Source organism: Haemaphysalis longicornis, unplaced genomic scaffold, assembly GCF_048455015.1.
Source record: "Haemaphysalis longicornis isolate Haplotype H1 unplaced genomic scaffold, Haemaphysalis longicornis Haplotype H1 scaffold_13, whole genome shotgun sequence".
NCBI lineage: Eukaryota > Metazoa > Arthropoda > Arachnida > Ixodida > Ixodidae > Haemaphysalis > Haemaphysalis longicornis.
In genome coordinates this window covers 74,133,679-74,149,601 of record NW_027526233.1, presented here as the reverse complement: position 1 = coordinate 74,149,601, position 15,923 = coordinate 74,133,679, and the positions used below count along the sequence as shown (strand labels likewise).

The window sequence follows — 15,923 nt, the reverse complement described above, 5'->3', positions numbered from 1 at the left end:
GTTAGACCTATCGTCCCATCGCGGAGCTTACCACTTTAATGTGCCACTAATTAAAAAAAATAGCACATTGAGCGTCAAGCAGAAGGCATCGATTCGCACCGTACATGCAGAACCCAAACGTAAGGACTATGCTGTGGGTGGGTATTCTAGCAAAATAGTACGTACCCCAAAGAAGCACATACTTGCAGTGTGAGATCGAACAACCTAAGAGTTCATCACAAGAAAGCTTCGCGTTAAACCATCGTCGTCGCTACACGGAGAGGTGCATGATTTTAATGCCCATTGCAGATAAATAGAGCACCGCTTGGGTTGTGCCGCAATTTCAAACCAAACTCAACAATTTAAATGTAAACCACACACTTGCCTTCAGTCCAAGTTTAGTGCACGTGTGCCCACCTTGCTACTCACTAACCTTGCACCAATCAGCTTTTGGCTACCAGTGCACGGCTTAGGTGTGCCATTCTCGTGTGAGACTCATTCAGCACAATTTATGCGCGACACCTGCCTCCACAGTCGACGCCAGGAAATTTAAAATTTTGGGTTTCTTGCGCACAACGGCATCTATAACATCATTTGGAAAGCTCTCGATTACTAGTCTCAAGGACGGATATGACCTCTAACAAATGATCTCGCATGACTCCTTTATAAAGGCAGTCTGCTGTTTGGCCTGTTGCATCATGGGAATAAAACGCCGTCCTCACTTGCAGTCAAAGAAGGGAAGATGTCCGCGCAGAGTTGGCGTTACTCAAAAAGAGCATTTGATCAAAGTTTTGCAAATGTCGGCAAGCAAAGAAAGCTATTCCCTCCACAAACGAACCGGCTGAATTCGACCAGTTTGCACGTATTTATTTCCTAGTTTTAAACTGAAGCTTTGTAATGAGCAAAGCATATGCACTAATATCTGTAAATAGACAAAACGAAATGTTTGATGGAGAGATCAATGCAGCAAGAAAACGATACAATAACTTTTCGCCTACTTTCTCTTAATTTGCAAGGCAGCACCAATTATCACATACACGGTAGGTTCTGGCGCAGCTTTGGCTGCGTTATGCTTGGTTTTGGGTACTAGCTCTCCTGAAATAAGTGTGAAATTCTCAGACACGAAGGTTTATTCCCGAGCCATAGATGTAAAATACAAGTGGGACGAGATAGCCGAATTCACCGACGATACAGGGATTACATGAGCCAGTTATGCAATCTCCGAAGCGTGTATAAGGCGTAAAAATACACGATTAGTCGTAAACGCGCTTGTCTCTGTGGCATATGTGTGTGTGCACCGGTGGCGGAAATGTTCGATTATTCCGGTTAATTTTTGTGCTACTCAATGGGTTTTCAAAAACGAAATTTCACTCAAATACATTGACGTATGTGGCACACCGGCACGAAAAATACACTTACCGCGGTTTCACGATGCGAAGAAAAGCAGGGACGAGCGAGCGCTCACAGGAGGCCGAGATTAACACGCAAGCGGGATTGCCAAAACCTGTTGTTGCCTTCTCGCCGAGTTGCGGAGCTCACATGACTGCTGACTACCCAATGAGCACGGCCAATTTCGCTTATGCACAGAAAAGGGGCCACAAACGATCGCCCGTCTCCGTGTCGCGTGTTCGGGGCTGCTTGTTGTACCGGGGGTGCAAACGTTGCCATGGCAACAACCAGGCCCACCGCGGCGGAGGGCGCGCGCTGGCGACGATCTTGTTTGAATCGACATCTAGGAATCCCATGCACTCACAACTGTTAGAGGTCACTTTATAGATGATCTGCTTTTCTGAAAGGAAAAATACGTTTAACCGGTCAGCTTTTCTTGGAGGGGACCCGCCACAAGAGCGCGGCGCCTTATACCCGCCATGTAAATGGATTATTGGTCACAGACATCGAACTGTTCCAACGGATAGACCGCAAACGATCAGTACCTTCGTAATAAATAAGTACATTGTAGAGAGCGGTAAGAATGATTTGGTGTATGAGGAAGTCAACCTTAATGGTCATGAGCTCATTGTTAGGTCATGAATTATTACGCCGAACCTACAGGTGGTATATTATAAAGAACTCTACGACCTTGACATTTTCATATAAGGCTGCTCATATTGCTTCTGGAAAGATGTCTTCCTGCATTTATTTCTGTAGATTATATTCATTTGCCGAGTTTTATTAAAATGCGAGAATGACTAGCGAAACCACGAGGGCCTAACGTAGTTAGGCCCTCGTTTGCCGTTTGCAGCTCATTCAGCTTTATTCCTTCTACGGTGGTCTTTTAAACCGTAAAAACAGTAGAAAGATTTCAACAAAATTAAAATTTCGCGTAACGGTGAGTAAAGATGGCGGTGCTAAATTAATGTGACCAACTATGAAAATATATTTATGTATGCATGAACTGCAAGTTAGTGTTGGAGTGATGCGATCTAATGAAGCTGAAGGCCCAACCAGCATCCACTGATTGTGTTTCTTGGCTGTGGCTTATGTCGGCCGCTGTCAGTCACGCAAAAAGCACTATATGACGTCATATATAAATCACCCGAACGTGGCTGGAAAGTCTCCACTACTTCATATGTTTCCTGCAATATTTTGATTATTTGTTTGAAGGTTGCCATTAAATTGGCATTGTTGTTATTATCGCCAAACAGTTTCGGTAATGAACAAAACTTGATTGTTTTTTCCAGAATTTCAGTTGTGAGATTTTCTGTACAATTACTTAGCTCAAATTGACCGAACTAATCCTTAAATAATAGTTAGTAGGCCTGCACTTTCACTGGTAGCACATGAACTCGCGTCAGAATGAGTGACGACTTAGGTAATAAGGTGCTCTGACGTCGTATGATCGCTCCGTCTGCCCTGTTGCAGAGGTGGAAGAAACAGCAACGTGGGGCGAGACCACTGCATAATACATAACCGCACGTTTTTCTTAGTTACGTGGTAATGATACGAAATCCACGCGCTTACAAGGCGCACTTCTATAAGCAGTCTATGAAAATTCACCAGAGGTACACGTCAAAAGTTCGAAGTACAGGTACGCAAGCCACACATACGCCTCATTAGAGGGAAGCTATGGTGGGGGAATCATACACTCTAGGCAGCCATGTACATTACTCCTGCAAAAGCGATTTTGTGAGACGAGGAAGGACCGCCTCATGATCTATCATACGGCACTTTCACGAACTGAACAACCCAATGAGTAGGAAGCAATCATACAGAACTGCGGTATTCTTGCTTTCTTGGTGGACGCACCCACGCCGGGATTGGCCAGGAGAGTCCAGAGCTTCGTGGGCTAATATGCCTGCTTCGCAAAATGCATGAAACTGTGAATGGAAGCGTGAGAGCGGCAGAATAGTTCGTTTCGCGTGACAGCTGGTAGGGATGCCACGTGAGTAGTAGACAAGAAGCTGGTCGACGCAATTTGCGCGAAAAGACAAAATAAAACACAAGCTAATCAGGAGTTGGAATTATGATTAAGCAGTGAAGGAGTTTTAATATGTAATATTTCAACGCAAGCATAAAAACCTATAGAGACCCTGCAGCACGCTTTGAGCAGCGCAAATAAAGCTGTGGAACGTTTAGATTACCCTTGCGAGAATACACGAGTCAAGCTTTCCACGTGCACGTGAAGCCGTAAGCTCGCAAATCACTGTGAAGGATACGGAAAACTAACTGCACTCTCTTGAATTTCCCTCATTACGCAGCAGTTTATTACATAATTACAGCGGTGTCTGCCCAGGTCGCTGTTTCTCTTCAACGTCACTGTTCATTTGTAAACACAGTTTTGGCGTTGCTTTTTTGTGTTGTGTTTGGATTCCGCGGGGAGTTGCTGTGACAAACTCAACACTTCCTTTCAACGAGAACACTAACAAACAAGCGGTTATTGCTACAAAACCTATTTACTAGCGTTAGCGCGTTCTTGCGAGCAGACCAAGGTTTCACTGAACCCACCGCACCGGTAATGGGTGACTCCAAATTATGGAGAGAGAGAGAAAACTCTTCTGCCCGAGGCATATAGCAACTGCCGGAGACAACGTCACGTGTACTTCCCCTCTGTCCCGGAGAGAACGCGCAGCCTTCGTCCCGTAGTCCTACTTCGACATCATGGGAAACGCCGAAAACGTGATCGTGCGCGATTTTTCATTCTCTGTAGCACTGGCAATACTTAGAGGATATTTTTAATCATTACGGGAGGAGATTGTGGAAGTATAGACTTTCTCCCCACAAAAAATAATTCCTAATCTCAGTGGTAAGTGTTTCGTGGTGCCTTTAGTACCTTGAGAAAAAATATGAGTGGACTCTTTGTTGTGTCGGCGTGTGTAAGCAACTACTGAGCCAACAATCTCCTCTTGAAGAATTTACGTCCTGTCTATAAGGAACCATGAAAGCAGCGGTTTTCTTATAGGCGATAATATTTTAACAGCGCTGAAGACAGTGCAGCTTTCGCACTGCGTCACATTGTTAAGCGAGCAGTAGGTTTAAAGAATCAAAAGGGTTATCTAACTGTAAATTGCTCATAGTCCCGCCTAGTTGGAACCAGCAGTTCCCTCAACTTACATAGCATGGGGTCATGAACACCCTACTGCGAGTTCATGCAATGACTGTGAGATGAAAGCATGATATTCAAAAACGTACAGTGGCATTAGACACTTCAATTATTTTCTAAGGAGCTCCTAGAGGCGTTAGCACCACAACAGGAATAGTGGGGTGCCTGACATGGTTACCTGTGCCCTACGTTACGCAGCAGGCTAACCACCCTGGATGATCTCCTCAAGACCATTAATCCCTCCCCTCTCTTACCAACCTGCAGCAAATAAAGATTTACGCTACAACAGCTTCTACTAAGTATGCAATGACCGACACGTCAAGTGCAGAGCAGCGATATTACGTGATCGCAAAAACGGCGAGCTCACAAACAGGATGTCGATATACTAAGTGCGTTCCCCGATAAAAAATTACACCATCTTCCTGTAGGGGAACCCTGAGTAGTATGCTAAGCAGCAATGGGGTTGACTCAAGTTCCCATTAGTTTTCAGTTCTTCGTTTCCGTTGACCTTCAGATTCGCTTGTCTTCCTTGTATCAGTAGCTTCTTGACGTAGTTTGAATGAGTGAAGGACATAAGGCGCCTTCGTAGCACAGGATTCCGTCTCGATTTGTATGGCAGTGGGAAGAAGGCCACGTACCCGCCTTTGCGGCCAGAGAGTTGTTAGATCGAAACCGGGCGGCGCGTAACTACTTCTTTTTGTAGTGGACTACGCTGACGTCAGCCCAAACGCTGACGGGGCTCAAGAGACGCGCATGCGCAGTAGAGTGCGGATGGCGGACAACGACAACGAGGGAGGGAGGGACACAGCCCCGATCATGAGATGCTTCGCATCTAAAACGTAATAATTGCGTTACTACACTTCCAATACCACCACAGGTTCATGCCCAGACTACACGTCTTTTCTTCAGATAGAGGTCTCTTGGTTCTCCTGGTGGTCTCTCGTTTAGGTCTCGTTGTATTGACCTTCTAAGTAGGGGTTCTAGAGTAGCTGGGCTACAGGCGCTGTCAGAACTGAATAAATCATGGAAAAAGTCAGCATAAACAGCGATGGTCCCCACGATAACAAAAAAGATTTCAAAGCCAGGCTCATACTTATAGCGGAGAGCTCGTTTGTCAGCGTTCGTATAAAGGATTTCTTGTCGGCGCAGGTCGTGGGTCAATTTATGAGGTCCCGCCCTTTCTGCACCGAAATCTTCTTTAGCGTCTCTAAGCCCGAGCGGTACAACAGTCTCCACCGCTGAGCTGCAGGAAAATAGTAGCGCCGGAAATGATGCTTGAAAGAAAAAAAATGTGAAATATCTGAACATGTGCTCTGCATCCTTGAGCAGAAAAAAAAACGAGAGCAATAAAACCCCTCTGAGAACGCGTCGACAATTTTCAAAAGCCTCTTTTCTTGCTCCCAAAACCTTTTTTTTTTGCAAAAAAAGAGAAAAGAGCGGTGTCGCGAATAAAGTGGAACAAATAAAAACAGCAGTGTGGTCCGCCGCCAAAAAAACAGGACTTATTGTGTTTCATGGTGCCGACCCTGAGCGTCCTTTTTCTCCAGCCTTGCCGCGGCCTCCGTTGGTCGTTTGGTCATACAAGCGAATCGCATTACACAAAGAAGGCCGCGCTCCTTGAGCCGCTATGTGGTTTTTGCTTTAAACGGATAAAACTTGCTCGACTTCGAGCGAAACTGAATAGCAACTTTCAACGGCAGACGCAGCCTTTTATTCATTGAGGAGGGCGAGGGGGAGACCAAGGCGTTGCTGCTGCTCCAGTGTTTCCCGCTGGTGTTCAGGAAACCTCCGATAACGGCGCACTGACGGTGGCCAGGGTAAAAAAGATACATTAACAAAGCGACATTTCCTTGAAGTTTTTCGTTGGGTAGAGGTGTTTAAAAAGCGAGTAAGAAGCCGGCGGAGTGTCGTAAGAGCTGGTTTCTATCATCGAGAGAGGAGCAAGCATCTTTGTCCACGTAAGCACATTATGTTTCAGCCCGCAAAAGCGCAGGCAAAAAAAAGAGGCCGTATAAGGCAACTCTTTGAGGTTCTTTGGCTGGCTTCTTGGTGTTGTTTCTTGCTGCGAGGAAGAGATATGGCCCCAGGGAAAGCGAATGTGCCCACTGCTGCAGTTTTAATGGCAGGCCATTTTATTCTCCGGTGTGTGATGACAGAGAAGGAAGGAAAGGTGCTTGCAAGATGACTCAAATCAAGGAAATAAAGAACCTCGGCTCAAAAAAACACGAAGCCATCTTTGCATGAGTGAACATCGCTTCGGCGAAAAGCTTTGCTGAAACACTTGGAGTGTATTTCGTTAAGGGTGATGTTCACAGTAAAGCGTAAAGTTTCCGTTCACAGTAAAGCGTAATGCGTGCACATATTAAAAAGAATTCAATGTGAACTTTTCTTGTTGCTGAATCTTTGGTAAAATGCGACGAAAAAGCACTGTGCAAGGAGCCATAAACCCTCCACACAAAAGAATACTGAGGTAAAAGAGGCATATACACGCAATCACCCAAAGCAGAGCCTTCGTGCAGGTTAAGAAGTAATTTAACTGAATAACGATGCATACACGTACCGGCCATGATATTGCGGGTATGCAACTGAAACTTTCGAAATTCAAGTAAAGAGAAAAGAAGTAATTGCGACCATTCCGGTGATGCAATGAAGGGAGAGTTTTACTTGAGGTCGCTACAGCGGTGTCAGGGACTCGCAGCCGTATACAGTTATCAAGACGGTCGTACTTTTTAACACCTAAAAATTACCCCAGCAGGTCGAGAGTGAAACCAGTACTCTGAATTCAAAGCAAGAATGTGAGAAATCTTGAACAGAAAGAAACATTGTTGGATAGTCGAAATTTTACGACGCCAGGCACTTCCAGTCTGTGGAAAACGTCCGCCTGGAACAGTGCCGATAGCGGGAGCCTTAAGGAGTTTCTCGACATGTCACGGAACTGTTTAGTAATTTCGGTAGCTTATTTTTCTGAGACTACATTATTGCGAGCAACCATCATTTCTTTCGAACAGAGACTTTAACCTGTGTTTCACGAGAGCAGGTTTGAGGAAAAGGCTGATCCTAAAACGGCCGGCAGCCAGTTATAAAAAGAAGTTACGACTTTTCAATGTCTTCTGTTTAGTGTCGACCCATCGTTTGGTATGTAGAAGCCTGGTCGTACAACGCTATGTTTGCTGCACTTAAAGTGCAGAAATACACTTCCACGACAACCATAGTTCTGTGCAATTGAAACTTATGCGGGAGCTCCTATCGTGCGATATAGTGGTATGTCACAAGCTTTCAATTCTATCATCAACCAGTTCGTTTGCAATCTCCAACCTTATAGTGCCTCTTAGAAGCCGTATTTACGGAAATGGCAACATTTTCAATAAACGTCTACGTATGAGCTTATGGGAGAAAAATAAGCTAATCGCCCCCTCCTGCAACAAATTGTAAGATCAATAATTTATTTTAAAAATAGATGAATTTAACTGTACTAGACATGTCGACCTTTGAATTTGTTGCGCAAACATTCGCCAGTTCCGAAGACCAGTAACTACGCCAACAGCCCAGCGTGCCTTAGCCGAAATTATAGCAAAGAAAATTGGCTACGAAAGGCGCTTGACTGACTTGCGCCAACTGGCTCCCCAGAAGGGATAAATGTTTTCGTAGGCGTGTTTTGGAATGCGCTTTCCTCCACTACTTAGCCACTTTTGGACACTATTGTTATCGGTAGAAGTATGCACAGCCTCGCTAGCTGATCCCAATCTTCTCGGTGCGCTTTCTTGCTGTTTGCGTACTTTCTCCGTAGCTTGTCAGTGTGGCAGTTCTCTGTAGTGTGATTTCACAAAACCCACTCTTTTGCTAGTAAATATCAAATAAATATCACGTAAATAAATAATTCTTTGTGTGTATTCTTGTATCTTCGCGATGAAGTTTAAACGGCCCGGTGGGCACATCAGGTGCTATTCTTGGCCGCTTCGACGTACAGATAGCCTGATATGTTTTCTTCTTACAAAGACCTTGAAACCTGTAATCTTTTCATTTAATGGTTAATGTGGACTTTTTTGTTTGTTAGCGCGCAGGTTGGAAAGGTGAAGCGCGGCGGCAACCCACCATACGTACCCCGGCCGGCTTGTCAATCTATCGTCTCACCGACATCACCAAATCGAAGGGCAGGTTTTGGCCATGACTTTCTAATTTCTGTGTTTGGTGAAGAACCTATGTAAATTCACCTCAAATTTAAAAGGCCGGTTACAGCGTGTAAACCTTGAGCAAGCAGCGTGTTTACAACTTTTTTCTGGGTACGTCTACACCGTCTAATAGAATCAAGGCACGTAAGCGACAAATTCGTGTGCGTGCACACATTAAATATCGACACTCCTCATTATGGCGGTCGCTAGCGGGCACACACAAAACTTTTTTAGCGTTATCGAAAAATAAACCAAAGCAAACACATTTGACTAGTGTGCGCATACGTGTTGGACGGAAAGGTGGGACAAAATTTTAGGTTGTTGTGGGCGTTCGATAAGTACGCCCTTTCACTAGGACGCATTTCTTATCCGGAAAAGTTACACATTCAACACCTAAAACAGTTGCACGTTGACCACAAAGGAAGCGGAAAACTCAACAGAAAACGCGGAAAACTTAGAACATAGTTACGTTGCATAACGCACACGTCTCCTCCTCCGCTTGCGTGTATACCAACCAAGGTAAATCATATGCTAAATTCGCTGGCGATGTCGCAAAAATAGCCATTCTAGCGCTAATTGCGAAATCAGGCACAGAAATTTTAGCATGCACAAGAAAGCATGTACATTTGCAAAAATAAAGTAACATTTTAAGCGTGGTGGGGGCTTGTAAGTAGCTGTAATTGTTATGTTCCATAAATAGAGGCAATATTATTAGATGCCACGCATCTCTTGCTCTGAGACATGTCCCTCCTGCGTCGGCGTCGGCGTCGGCGGTGTCCGCACGCCACCTGCGCATGCGCGACTCTCCTCCGCTCTTCTCTCCGACAGCTGTGCGCAACACTCTCACTCCGTCTCGTTATCATAAACAACAGCTGCGTGCGCGCGCTTCGCTCCGCTTCCGTCGCGCAAGTGCGCGCGCGCATGTGCGACTGCGCGCATGCGTGACTCTCCTCTGCAGCCTCCTCTCCGTCAGGCGCTGTGAATATAAAGCGGGGTAGCGCGCTGCGGCGGTTCACTCAGCGCCCGCTCTTGTTCGACTTCGCGTCACAACACGTTTCACCCGATTTAGAGAATCAATCCAACGGAAACACCAATTGAAACCCCCGATGTGTCGCATCACACCAGGGTTCCCTCGCGGGAAGATGGTCGTAATTTCACTTTCTGAACAGAGTCCTCTCTTTTTCTACACTCCCTCAAAAGGGAAGGTGTTCAATGTAATGGCACGCTTTACTAGAAAGCTAAGAGGTGTTTCATAGAAACTCGCATTTCTTTTAGCCTGCAAACCCGCATCATCGTTAATTGAACAATAACAAATAACAAAAACGGAGAAGCAACCGCTTATGGGATACTCTTTTCCGGTGACTAGGGCCTTCTTTGAAACACTACCGAAAGAGTAATAACGCGAGCGCAGCAAAGAGAGAGAGAGAAAGAATACAAGCCATGTTTCAAGCCTTTGTAGTCTTTGTTCCATTGTGCCCACGTTTCTATTGTCATGAAAGACTCTTGCCAATTCCAGTTCATTTCAGATATTGACGGACAGTCACCGACAAAGGTTGATGCGAGAAAGCTCAGGAAACGGAAAAAATTGCAGCCGCCCATGACGACAAGAGATGCTGACCAAGGGCCAATTGTGTAGAACAATAGCGGTATCCTCTACCCGATCACATTCGCCCTGGGAACAATTCCGAGCACGGAAGGAATACAGTAGGGAAAACAATACGAGTGTCTGGATATATCGGGAAACGGCGACCGGCGGATCGGAAATGGTCTTTTCCGGCACAATTGTCGAACCTTCCTCGAACGTTGCTCGTCGGTTCCTCGATATCCGGGCGCATCGTTTAGAGGTTGCGGGTTGCGACTCGCACCGGACGAATCGACTTCAGCGGCATGGTCGACGTGCTATCACAAATGTTCGGTATCGATTCACAGAAGCAGCGAAATTCGGCAGTCAAAGCTATAGGAGTCCAGATAAAAAAAATGAACAGAGAAAGGCCAGGGAGATACGGCCACACATGTACCATCAGAACATATTACGTATTAAGAGTTGGGGCACGTAATACATTGCGTGGCAGATATTTCATTTATATACTATGGAGCAGTTCTTCAATACTACCTACATTTTGAGCATCATATTCTGTGTAAATACCCCCTTGGCTTTATAAAAATATCGGGAGATGATAGAAATCTAAGTGCAGACATTATAAACCTTCGTACTGTTCCATGTTGCCCAGGAAAGTGCAGTGAGTGGGCCGTTCTTTATGGCTACGGAGGTAGACCGGGCAGACCGCAAACGCAAGGCGTTGTCACGTGTTCTGTCTACCCATTCCCTTATATTGTGGGCATCATTTATCCCCGATGTGCCGGGGGACGTTTTTGTTGTGTGACGAGCAGTCTAGCGTGCAATATTGGAGGCACGAGAAAACCCTATTTGGCTTCGTACCCGATAGTTGCTTATTTCCTGCCAATTAGGTCGTTGTAGGTATTTCTTCCGTTTCGCACTGTCCCGTGTAGTAAACTCAAACCCGATTGTAACAAACCCGGATAGAGCCAGTTACGCTATATATCAAACAATGTAAATCCGTTAGGAAAATGCATGCGAAGCATATTCCTTATAACGAAGTTCCCACCCGATATATCGAACTCGGCGCGCCTACAATTGCCACCCAAATGCATGATCTGGGAGCGCCGATTGAGATGCTGATTGGCCACGATTGCAATATTGAGCCTCGCATGGACTGACGAGACTCCCGACAACTTCCATACTGTATTCGACGCACGGGGCTCAGGACGGAGCTTATCTAGCCAGCGAGTCCGGACCAAGACGGCAACATCGGCGAACGGCGCGAAGAGCTCGCCAACGTTCCACATCCTGCGGCGAAAGAAGTGCCCTCAGAGGATTTCTTGAGTGTTGACGACGATTTTGCCATCCCTTTGAGCTCCTCGAGCGCACACACCGTTGCCGATGTCATAACAGCCGGTGCGGCTGAAAGCACTGAAGAAACTGAGGATGTCACAACGTAAAGCCGTCCAACGCTATATGAAGCGCTTTTTGCAGTTGATGTTCTCTGCAAATGTTGCTTCGATATTGAAGGAGACGGACGTCAACAGGTGCAAGCGATGTCTCGTGTAGAGAATGCGATGCTAGTTGGTGCCGCCAAAACGAAAGTGAAACCAAAAATCGCCTCTTACTTGCGAAGTAGGCAGTTAATGTACGGCATGCAATAAATTGATTGTTTTGTGTAAGGTAATGGCATATTTTATGTGTTCATTTTTTATGTGGGAATGGCCGGGGTGGGGGGGGGGGTGTCCTGCGCATTGCGAACTCGTAACAAAAAATTCGTTATAGACGGGTTCGGCTATATCGAATTATTGGATATGTGCAGAAGGATCAACATTTGGGCGAGTTGGTACTGGTTATGTATCATCTTGACGAAACAGCGTAAAAAACGGGGACACTAGGAGAGAAAAACGACAGGACGACAGGACGACAGGACGACAGGACGAGAGCGTCGTCCTGTCGTCTTTCTCTCCTAGTGTCCCCGTTTTTTACGCTGTTTCGTCAAGATGATACATATTGGATATGTCATACTAATCGCGGCGCATATAACAGTTCGCTTATATGACTGTATTCGGTTTGACTGTATTCGGTTTGACGGTATTCGGAGGTTCATATGGCGTAAAAATTTGCTGAGGGGGAATCTCGGTCAGGGATAATGTAGGACGCGAAAGATTTGTGCGCAGCAAACCACGAGTTCGGAGTTGTAAAAACGACAGACGGAAGGCCTGTACCAACCATGAAATATCACGCAAGAACCGCATACATGGCTTCTTATACAGCGTTGTCCAGTAGCCGCCCGCGGCTACTGGCTGCTGTGTTGCTATGAAAAGCTCGTTAGGCGTATGGGTAGACACACCCCCTTGTTCTTGTGCTCTTAATAATTGATATCTTGATTGTCCATTAATTGAGGGCTGATCGACTAATTGAGGGTTGGATGATTGATTGATTGATCGATCTATCGATCGATTTATATATTTAATAATTGATTGATCGATAGATCGATGGTTGGCTGATTGATTGATAGATTGGTTGATTAATTGATTTATTGACTGATTTTTCCTGGCTAAATATATGTTTGAGCTGATTTTCTACACCAGCTGAGGCACCATCAGTTAGCCTGTGACTACGTTGAAATACTGACGATGTTGCTTACGCTTCATCCTACATTCTTCAAATCTAGGAAAGCAGGGCAGATGTGACTAAGCACTGAGAGACAGCCTTCCTCTGCGCGTGCGTGTTGGCCACGTGCACGCGCAATTTTGATGACACATTGTCATACTAAGGACGGGCCACTGTAAGTCATTTCCTACACATATTGGGGGATGCGGCAAGGTTTCTATTAGGGCGACTTGGTTCATCTCAGAACCGAACAAAGAAAGGAGAAGGACAGATAAAATGAGCGACGTACACAAACGTCGGAAAACATAGCGTTTTTTCCTGTACCTTTTTTCGCGCTGTTCCGTTCGGAGATTAGTGGACTCATCTAGTGAAGGAAAAAACTGTGGTTTATTCCGTGTCGTAGAAATGAGTCAAACACGAAAGTGAAATGTGCTGCCAAATCTGCATGTGAGCATGATTTGTGGGTAGGCTGCTGTCTTGTGGGTGTGCTGGGCGAGGGACGTCCTCCTGGCGGGTCCCTTCGGCAAAGGTGTACTGGCGTCACTTCTGTGAAGAATATGACGTCAGTGAAATCTTGAGGTGTCACGGCATAAAAACACTTTTGTGTTAAAATTTAAAACCCGAAAACGAACAACCCTAAGTATAATGTACTCTTTAGTACTAAAGGTTGCTTCCCCGCAAGAAGACCGTGTATTCAGTGGTGCACCCTTTACAGGCTGCTTGATTCGTTATACAGGCGTCACTTCCGTGACGGATCTGATGTCACCGGAATGTTCGTGTATCCGAGAATAAAACACTTTCGTGTTAAAAAGCCGCCCACTCCCCATGAACGCACGGCCCGTACCGGCGAAGAAGATGCAAAGAACTACCCAAAGAACGCCACCTTCACAACTAAGTTTCCTTTTACAGCCTCTTTCCGGAAATAAGTATTTTGAAGTCCCCACGTATTTAACCGGTTTAGCCCTGGCCAATTCCCCCTTGTGGGTACGTGCCAAAATATTTGAGGACATCATCATCATCATCTTCTTCTTCTTTAATGTGGGAAGCCAAGGTAGTTGATGAGGTTCCATTTTGAACAGAGCGAACAAGACGTGAACACCAGAAGGACAATACAGGCGCTCTATCGTCCACTGTGCTAGGTTATCGCATTCTTAGCGCTATTCAAGAGGCGCCGTGCTTGTTTGATTGTTCGTGTCGGCCTTCCGCCGCGATCAGATGTAACTTCGCATTTTATTGAGTACACGAATGTATTAAATAAGAGCTTCCTCAGAAGAACCTTTAGTGTTTCGGCGTGCGAGGAAGCGTAGCGTCATGCGGTTGGATAAGCCCAGTTCTGGAAACGAAGTGGCTTTAACTGGGCGCTGTCAATGTCAATTGGTCAAATCACGCGCATGTTCAAAGGGGCCAACTACACAACAGGATGGGCTCAGAGAAGGCATTTTTTGTATCAGATCCCCTCCTCTATTTAGATAACAACCCGTATTAGAAATAAAACAAACATTTTTATCAAAATGCTAACATTCGCTTCTTATTTAATTAAGGCTGGTTACATTTCAGAGTGACACGCTTAATAAACATAAAAAAATAAACAACACAAGAGAAAGAGAACACAGACATAAACAAGGGCTTCAAAAAAACACAAAGAAAAGTTTAGCAGATAATGTAAACAAAATATTCCGGTTCCTGCCACTTCTGCCTAGTATTTCTAGCTTTCAAGCATTTCTACCCGAGCGTCAGGGTAAGAAATTCTAAATAGCCATAAAACGAAAATCCGCATATGCACTTAAAATACAGCAAAACATTGCAGGGTGAGTATAATTTCTGTGGCGAGTCTCAATTTCTAGAGGCTAAGCCCCTTGTGGACTCGGGCTGTAAGCGTCTCGTGTCGTCGTCGTCGTTTATTGTCGCCGTAGTCACGGTACTAAAACATCTGAACACTCGTTTTCCAACGCATCGCGCTAGAACGTAACACGTACTAAGAAAGTGGCTGGCGATTACGATACTCCCAAATATGATATTTGGGCAATCGTTCGCTGAGGCAGCACTTACTCCTGGGTTCTTTCGAAGGCAGCGACGATGAGCCTCTGCGTCGGCGGCGCGAAGTGTGTCTCAGGAAGGGACCGCAAACGGCGTTTTAAGCGAAGGCACGTAATAGTAACGCGCCCGCCCCTGCACGTTTTCGTCAGCGTCGCCACGACGAGCGCCTCGCGCTGGGTAGCATTCTGCCCCTCGATCCCCCACCGCGCACTTTCGGAGAGCGCTGGCCTGCGCCGCCACGTCTAACCGCCCTACCCTCCCAATTTCGCGAAACTCTCCTCCTTTGCTTTCTTTCACCGTTCGCTTTTTCTTTCACTTGTCCGTCCAGCCATCGTTCGCTCGGTCACGACGACGGTGACGCGACTCAGCCCACGCGTGGGAGACAAAAGGCCGCGCGCTAAAACACACCGGGACACTCCTTTGCCAACGCCGCGCGCTAGAACGCCTCTGGCTTCAACTGAAGCTGTATATTTCTACCCCTCAACCGTTTCGTGTCCCTTGGAAAAAATTTCAAGGCGCCAAGAACACGGTTATACACTGCAGGCTTCGCCCGTCCCCAAGTTGAACGTTAGTGTAGCTGGCCCAGGATTTTTTTTATTTCCAAATTAGCCATGTCAGGCACAGCACGACGACTGTACCACACAGAGACCAAGCCGATTTTCAACCAAGCCGTCGAGACATCGAGGGTTCCCAGAAGGGAATGATGGCCGGCCGCACAAGCGCACTGCGGGCGATGTGAGGTAGCGGTAGGACGCAGCCCACTGGCAGAAAAGAAAGGCAGCGGTGTCCACCATTGTCGTGCGTGGCGCAGAAAAGAGCGGCGGATCAGCGCTTCAGAGGACGACCTGAGACATTCGAAACGGTGACAGCAAGAGGGTAAGTCAATAGTGTCGAGCAGCAAGAGCCGAAGCCCTCCGAGCGGACAGGTAGAAAGCAAAGCTTTTCAGGCATACAATCGCACAATACTGCTTTCGCATTCACAATTCCTAAACGTTGCTCACAGTCCTCGTTCGATTTTCGT

General features: G+C 46.1%; 1 protein-coding gene across 5 annotated transcripts in view; it reads right to left on the bottom strand.

Moving 5' to 3' along the window:
• The window catches only part of LOC144164348 (Kv channel-interacting protein 4-like), a 560,797-nt gene that overhangs the window by 178,563 nt on the left and 366,311 nt on the right, over positions 1 to 15,923 (bottom strand). For 3 of the 5 annotated variants that reach the window (XM_077694857.1, XM_077694858.1, XM_077694866.1), the window contains exon 1: positions 1,399 to 1,617. The exons of the other annotated variants lie outside the window; for them this stretch is intronic. The gene's annotated coding sequence lies outside the window, so the exon portion shown is untranslated. Of the gene's footprint in view, positions 1 to 1,398; positions 1,618 to 15,923 lie in introns of those variants that run through there. 5 annotated transcript variants of the gene reach the window in all.